The 8,936-nt window shown below is 35.5% G+C and overlaps 1 long non-coding RNA gene across 1 annotated transcript; it reads right to left on the bottom strand.

The window, feature by feature from the left end:
• Positions 1–197: 197 nt before the first annotated feature.
• Positions 198–8,359, bottom strand: LOC113658348. Its single transcript, XR_003444366.2, has 4 exons — positions 8,145–8,359; positions 7,135–7,248; positions 5,371–5,422; positions 198–949 (listed from the first exon to the last, which is right to left on the bottom strand). It is a non-coding gene; the product is annotated as an uncharacterized LOC113658348 (long non-coding RNA).
• Positions 8,360–8,936: the final 577 nt, after the last annotated feature.

Genomic DNA, 8,936 nt, shown 5'->3' with positions numbered 1-8,936 from the left:
CAGTATATTTATTGAGTTTCAGTGTTGTCCTTGAAGAATCATACACACACACACACACACACACACACACACACACACACACACACACACACACATATATATATAGTGGTGCACTTAATGCCATCACCGTTAAAAGCAGAGAAGTGCTGGATAGCATATACTTTATTAAGACCTAAGCATTGACAATCTGCAAAACAACTGCACATGTTCATCAGGCCCGCGTTACGGCCAGGCTGCCGACAAACAAACAAACAAACAAACAAACAAACACAAAGCAGTCAATCAATCAATCAATCAATCAATCATGTTGTTCATGGCAACAGCTGACTGAGCATGTTTCATCTTATTTTATTACAAGAGACATTTGCGGAAACGAGAACAGTAAAAACTATTACATACAGAATGAAACAACACAAATACAGAAGAAATGAGAAACTGAAGTGCAAATATTAAGAAACAGATCACTATTACACAGAGGCTGATGGTATAAAATGGAGTTCCTTCGATCTCTAGGTCAAAGTCTTGAAGCTGCGTCTGGACAGGCTTCGCATGGTGACGAGTTTCTGCGGCAGTATACTTGCTGATTGCTTCGTTCTCACTCCTCACAACAACCAGCTAAGACACTGCCAGAGAAACACTCACAGTAGCCACTTCTCTTGACACACCTCTTCTTCTACTCTTTACCTCCTTCTCCTCTGCACTTTTACTCCCATTTCTTTTCCTCATTCTCATCCCTTGAGAACTCAGTTCAGAAATACACGTCCTACTTTATGGAAGCCTTTGTGTCAGCAATCACAGTTTTTTAAGAGCTCTTGTATGTCCAAATATTTAGCTATAACCACTGATGACAGACTAACTGCTGATGACAGATAAGTGCAAAATTTTCACACTAGGGTTTAACAGTTTTAAATCCCAGGGTCCCCTTTGAAACAAGGATGATGAGTTATTCCTGTGGAAAAAAAAAAACCTCATGAAAGTGGTGTTGTATTTTTCATGTTTTATTTTAACTTTTAGCCGACACGATGCTCATGGCACATATAACAAGATATACATATTAAACTAGATATTAACCATATAGTTCTTTTAGCCCAGGATGTACTACATTAATTCTGTACTGTAATCTCACTCAATATGCAAAATATTGTAATTAAAAAAAAAATTCAACTATTAGCTTTTCAGCAAGCATGTTTCACATATGTCTTCTTTTACCTGTTCACAATTATAAAGATGTACCATGGTAGAATTTGTTTTTGATATTTTTATATTTATCTTACTACATTAACAATGTAAATGCACAGAAAGAAAAGGAAACCTTATAAAATAGAATTAAATTAATAAGAATCCAGAATACAAGAGAGACAGCGACTGGGAATGTGACGTGATTTTCCTGCAAATTCCTGATATATTAGACAATGAGGCATGAGCCCTGTGTTTGTGTGTGTGTGTGGGTGTGGAGGGCATCTACAGTCACTCCTTTGTTACATAGTCCATAAAACACTCTGACCACCTGGATACAAAAGTGAATAAAGTTTAAAAATAAAGAAGAAAAGGCCCAAAAAAGAGACCTCGTGTTAGTAAGAGCAGTCCATTTGAAAGGTTAGACTCTAGGCTATACGCTACGATCATCTTCTCAACCTCATAAAAACTGGTGACTCACTTGTTCGCAAATAAACGATGAATCTAAGTTCATGAGGTTCAGACTATATTTGGATTAACAAATTTATTAGATGAGAGAGTAGGGTTTGTGTGTGTATGTGTGTTTGTGTACATGTGTTGGTGTTTCTAAGAAAGGTGGCTGTTAGGAACATGCCGTAGGAGTGTGAGAGAGAGGAAAGAGGTAGAGCCCATGCTATGAATTGCTGAACACCCACAGAGATAGTGTTCAGGTTTATCACTTGGTATTCCCCACCACTGGGTTATTTTAGGTTAATTGCCCCCCTCTGTTCCTCCCCCACCTCTCTCTCTGCCCTGACAACGACACAGGACTCACAGCTGATAGAAGTAAGCCTGCTCTTCTCATTTACAGTACAGTAGAGAAAAAAAGGATGAACAACACTGAGGAAGATAGAGAGAGAGAAAAATCATGGCCTACCAAGGACAATGTGGTCAAGCTTTATTCTATACCCTCACAGCCAGCAACTGCAAGCTCATAAATCCTAATCTAACCCCAAGAATTGTGTATTCTGTCAATATATGTCTGCGCAATTACCTACACAGTGTATACATTCTCAAAAAATGGAAATAATAATAATAATATCATCAATAATATTAAATAAATAAAACAGTATAACAACAGCATAACAGTGTACTCTAAGTACTAAAATTAAAAAGAAATGATGCTACTAACCACAGGAGCCTTATGCTAATTTATAGGTAATGGGGTTTAATGTCTTGTGTAAGTTTATAAATACGAAACAGAATTATTAGCAGATGTGGATCTTTAATAGCTCATTAACACTCAAGATGAACAATTTTGGCGCATTTGTATACAAGACACAGTATAAGACACAAACCAGGACACAGAGGGTTGGACAGGCAAGCGAGCTTGAATATCATGTGAGGTTATAACAGTATACACCTAATTAATTTATTTAAAACATTAGACCTATTTTAAGTGTAAATTTTATAAAAAAAAATTCCAGATTATATTTACTGGAAATAAGGGTTGTTCGAGATGGAAATGTGGCTCATCCTTAAAATAAATTAAAACATTTACAAACCTTCATTAAGGGATTGGGAAAGCCAAAGGTTTAAGACCTTACCACCTCCACTAGACTTACGCTAATATCCTGTTTACTTCTTATTTTGTGTTGACTTTCTGTTTCTGAGGCTTTTGAAAGACCACAAACTCACTGAAATATCTTTTCTCCTTTCCATTCACTTTCTTCATATCTGCTTTCTTTTCACTAGTTATAACTATTACTTTTAGAATGTATTGTGTAGATTAGATGTATATAAAGTTAATTTGGTGATTGTCATGCTCATGAGTATACAGTGGGCAGAAGCTTGCATCCATGCAGCTGTAGGTGATTCATCGGCTGTGCTCAAATCCTTCTTGTTTTGTTTTTTAATGTTGCATGACATTTCCATAAATCAGACACTGATTCACACGTCATAGGTATCAGATCTGAATTTGTTTCAGTTAATAGAATCATCCTCTTTCTCTTCATCCTCTTTTCCTATCATCACTCTTTTTGTGAAGTAATCTCGAATTATTGCATAATATCTGTATAGTGTGTGTGTGATCAAATTTCAACCCACTGCAGGGCGCAATCACATATCCATTCACACACCACGGATAATTTAGAGGTGCCAATATCTTTGAACTCTTGAGGAAACTTGCAAACTCCACATACTGTACACAATGTGGAGGTGGGAATCTAAACCCCAAATCTCTAAAGTGCGAAGAAAATGTGCCTCCAATACATGTATTATACTGTGTACTGTATTATTTATAATATAATACATATTGAAATTTATATTTACTTTTATTATTAGCATGGGAAGGTTGTAGTATTTAATCTAAGTCTAACCATGCCTTTTAACCAAAAATTATTCCCTATGGTAATTACACATATATTACAGACGCATTAGATAGAGATTAGGTTAAAATATAGAGTATTGTGTGTATTCCTTTATGGAATATTTATCTGGCATTATTTCTAATATTATACACTGGCTTGGATTAAACAGATTGAATTTTATTCAAGTGAGAGATTCATGATTGAAAAATACAAATCTATAACTGTGTTACACTGTGATAGCAATTATGCAGCAATTTCAATAAGTTCGAATTAATTTGTCAATCGCAAACATCTCATGCAACATGGTTAATGATTGGTCAGTATCCACATTATTTATGTGATTGGATTCAATGCATAGATATACTGATAAGAAACAAACAGTAAGTTATCCACCTCTGAGGCTGTGCCTGTGTTGGCTTCCTGTATAGGACACACCGTTCATGCCGTTTTATGATAGCTGCTGACACGACATTCCAGGGGCCAGATGTGTTATCAGTGCTTGAGCACAAGCACCTTTAATTAGAGGGCACTTCAGTTCCTGCTCTGCTTACTGCCTTATTCAAGAGACATTTCAGCCAATGGATTGAGGGAATGACTGAACATGCGTGAGTCAAACTGAAACTGATCTCGAGCTAATGGAAAGAGAAGTACCCATAAACTCTCATAATGTCAGGCCCAAAGTTTTGTTCTCATGACAATGACAATGTTAAATAAATATCAGACACACTTTTCTGAACTTGTTATACTCCTGTTCAAGCGTCTATGTCTCATTTCCATATTTGACACGCCCGTCATTCCTGCAATGCCAGGTGTGCGCTGCTGCGTCATTGTACATCACCTCTATACATGCTTGCTCGAGGTGGAGAACTCTGTGACTAGAACAACGTGCAAGCCGACATGCCACATGTCTGATCACATGTCCGGCATTACAAAATTACAGGAAGATTCAAACGCCACTAAACAGATCTTAAAATTCATGGGGATAATGATGCAGAATGACACATCATTCTCATAAACACATCATAAACACATTGTGGTCATAAAACCATTTTTCTTTGCCAGATAGCACAAAGATGGAATCTTTCTACTTTTCCTAACAGCATAGGGAAAAAAGGTGTGATTGTTTTTGGTCTAGACTTAGTCAAACTCACACCCTCAAAAACCCCTGACAAATAAGAAACACACACAAAGGTGCAAACACAAACAAAAGCCTCGTGATCCCATTTTTGCTGTACTTGCCAAACTACAGCGTCGTGTTCGCGTGCGTCTCATGAGGCAGTCAAGGGCACATGATGGTAGGAATTCCATGCTGCCTTAACCCTGATGTAATCCCTAATACCGGCCTTCAGGAAGTAGGGGAAAAGCAAGGAACTGCCAGATGGCATTCCCCAGTCTTGCCACCGACATGTGTGTGCCTGTACACCTCTAACACATGTTCTCCTCATTGATTCACATGTTTACTGTCCAAAATAAAGCTGATATAAAAGATGTGACGTGTGCCAAGTCAGCATAATGTGCTGAGTCATCGTCTATACTTCTCTCAAATTTACTCACAGTATGAAAGTGATGCTATTTGAGGCTAATCTTGCGCCTGATTGTCGGAAAAAAGTTCTGGAATTACATAAAAAAACTTCCCCCTTGTTTGTTGTGAAAATAGTACTATCTGGTTTTTTACTTCCTGTTTGCTAAAACAGTGATATCAGGCACCGAAGGGTCACATGTGCTCATGACTAGAAGCTTTACAGAAAACTGAGCAAGCTATTGCTTATGGAAGATAGAAAAATGAGTAGAGACACAGACTCAAGGAACACACAGAGGCACAAAGAATAATCATTAAAGATCTCACCACTGTGCCTGCTTTAGCTTCTCAGTCACTGCAAGGACCTCTGGTAAAGCTGCTGTGAAAGAAGAGTAAAGTAGTGATAGTTATTCTCTCGTGCTCTCTCTCTCTTTACAACACACACACACACACACACACACACACACACACACACACACATACAGACATACATTGTACTATTACTCTGTCCATTCTACCACAGCGTACACCAGACAATACACAAGCTTAATCATCTTAAAGGGAAAGTACTTGTTAACTGAGGCTTGTGTTGATTATGCCCTTTGTTCATTTCAAAGTGCTGGATGATTGTGTATTTTAATGATATATATTAAAAAAATGAACCCAAGTACAAACCTAAATATTATTATAGATCATACCAGACATTTTTTAATCATGTAGCAAAATATCTGGTATTTGAGTTGGCCAAAAAATACAGTGTCAAAGCTTGCAGTAAAACAGTACAGCGCTAACACTTACATTGATCTTATATCAGAGATTTCAGGATATTATGAGACAGATCACAAAAAAGTGTCACTCTAAATAGAAATGCCTGATAGAAGAACTCTCTGAAGAGAAAGAACATTGTATCCCCTAATTTATTTCACTAAATTTGTCAATCTTTAAATAAATAAATAAATAAATAAATAACACGGAAGAAACTCTGTTGTGGGAAATCTGACGGTGGCCTCTGCACTCTCTTGCCTGAAATGACTGACAGGCAAGAAACTCTACCGTTTCCCCTCCAAAAAAAACAAAAAACAAAAAAAAAAACAGGAGACAGTAAGGAACAATCTGGGAAGACAAAGTGCAAACACTGCATTTCTAAACAGTATCAGTTACCTCAAGAGACTGGTGATCAATGCAAGCTCTATTTGTAGAACTGGAGAGCATTAATAATTTAATACCTCACCCTTCATCCAGAAAAATACACTATTAACATCACCGCATTGCTCCTGGTGACATAAAACTGACATACGCATACAGGTACATACTAATGTAATGCAGCTATATGCTATACGCTTAACAATTCTGGAATCAACAAATCACACATTTATGGTGTGCTATGAGCATCCTGATCAATCTCATGCGATTCAACAGACAGCGATCATTTTTGAACCAAATAATGTGTTAAATCTCAACATCTAGTAATCTAATTACAGTATGATATTTGTTATACAGTGCTTAAAATCATTTTTCTATAATATTTTTATTTTACAGTTTGTTAACTCTAATTTACATATATTGTGACAATAAAAAAACAAGGACCGGTCTGATATTCTTAATGTTATTAACAATTTTTAATTTTTAACCTCAACTTTTAATTTAATATTATTTGAATTTTAATTGCAATCCAAAATGATAGAGTGCATCATAATTCTAATTTTAGTAAAAAGAAATAAAATAGAAATTGTTATCTTCATTTTCATTTTTAGATATTGGACTGATTATTGTATGTCACTATTGTTGTGTTTTTTTTTTTTTGTGTCTTCTATGTTTGTAATGTCGTTGGATGTTAATGTGGCTTCCTTGAGTGCAAAACAAATTCCCTCCGGGGCAATAAAGGCTTCAATCAATCAATCAATTTAATAAAGATCTAAATAAATTATAAATTAATTTCTGGGACATTTTTAGAAAGATTAAATATTTTACTGTTTTGAAAGTTCCTGAAATGCATTCAAAAGAACATCTTTTGGATTTACGATTTTAAATTGTTATACAATGAATTAAAAAAAAAAAATTCTATATCTGTACAAATATCTGCTAACTTACCTAATGTCTCTTTGGGCTGCAGGAACAAATTATCTGTCTCTCTGCTTGAAGGAACAGAGTGAATTATGGTAAAGCTGGGGTTTTCCAGTGAAGGGACAACCACCGACATATTTGCTGTTGAATAAAAAACACAAACCACATTCTATGATCACACTCATGATCTCAGCGACTGACAATTCCTTTGCTTTGTTAATCTCAGAGTGATATATAAGCTTTAAATAGACTTTAGCAGTAAGGAAATTGATTTTCTCTGTTCCTCAAATGGATACTTTTTGTTCAGGGAAAGGGCCGAGGCTGATGAAGGTGACCGTGGGTATAAACTTAATTCAATGAACACGGCAACCATGGCCATGAGAGAAACATAAGCTTAAATTGAAGTGCTGAGCTCAGCATCATCACATCATACTTACTGAAATATTACAGCTGTTGTGAATAGTATAATTACATGATTGCATAATAATATAGCAATACTTATATGTACATATATGAGCCTTTGAAATGTATGACAGTTGGCTGTTGTATATGAGTGTTGAATGACAGTGCAGAATTGCATAACAGAGTTTAATTAATACCTACATCATATCGAAATAAATCAACTCTTATGTTTAATAAACTTAAACGAGCTCATACATTTTACAACTATCCTATTACACTATATATTTACAACTACCATATTGACTTAACTCCCACAGAGAACTTAAATTAGACATTACAGTTCAACTGTACTTATTACAATGTAAAACTGACACCCACAGTTTTAAATAAACTCACAGCTGAAAGGTACAAAAACTAAATCATGGTGATAAGATTACCACCTACAGCTTTTACACCTTTACAGTATTGAAGTAAGACCTACTCTGTTGAATAGACACATAAAGCTGGACACAAAATAAACATGTTGGGTGTTGATAGCACACTAGTTGGTAAGAAAGACACTAAAAAAGAAGTTGTAGAGAGAAGGGTGTTCACACTACCTGTGAAATGAAACACATCCCAAAAAAGTGTCTTACCTAGTCCAGGGGTTTACAGCTGTAAGTCCAGGGCACAGAGCAGACAGACACAGAGAGATACTGGTAGAACCAAGATGTGTGTAGTTATCTTCACCATGGCCAGGGTCATTGTGCAGAGGGAACAAACAAACACACACATACACACAGCTGCTGTGTTGATCACAAACTGGAGCTGACTTCAGACAAGCCGGTACAAGTCAAGGCATGTTCCTGTCGAACAGAGAGCGCCCCCTAGAAAGAAAGAGGAAGGGGTGAGAGAGAAAGAGAAAGGGAAAAGAAATGGAAGGAAGAGAACATGAGGAAAGACACGAGAGAAGGAAAAGAGAAAGGGAGAAAAGAAAGGTAAGGCAGTTTGCTAGTATCAGAGGTAATAGGATAAGTGAAATTTTATCCTAAAAGAGCATAAAGCAAATATTTACTTACACATATAACTACCTAACTAACTAACTAACTAACTAACTAACTAACTAACTAACTAACTAATGATTAACAAACCAAAACAAGCAAGCAAACAAACAAATAATATATTTGATATGTTTTGACCGATAAATAATAAAAAAATTTAATACAAATAAAAAGTATTAAAAATATTTTTTGTTTTAAAAATTTAAACAACATACAAAAATGTTATCTAATAATAATAATAATAATAATAATAATAATAATAATAATAGTTGAAAATACCATTGTATCCATCTGTACACAAATATATCATTTAAAAATGAATCATGTTCGATATTAAAAATAACAACAGAACCATATGCTTGTTTCTAAATTATGGATGGATAAATC

Source organism: Tachysurus fulvidraco, chromosome 23 (genome assembly GCF_022655615.1).
Source record: "Tachysurus fulvidraco isolate hzauxx_2018 chromosome 23, HZAU_PFXX_2.0, whole genome shotgun sequence".
In the NCBI taxonomy this organism is placed as follows: Eukaryota; Metazoa; Chordata; class Actinopteri; order Siluriformes; family Bagridae; genus Tachysurus; species Tachysurus fulvidraco.
The sequence above is the reverse complement of the archived record's forward strand: the minus strand, read 5'-3'. Positions and strand labels throughout refer to the sequence as shown.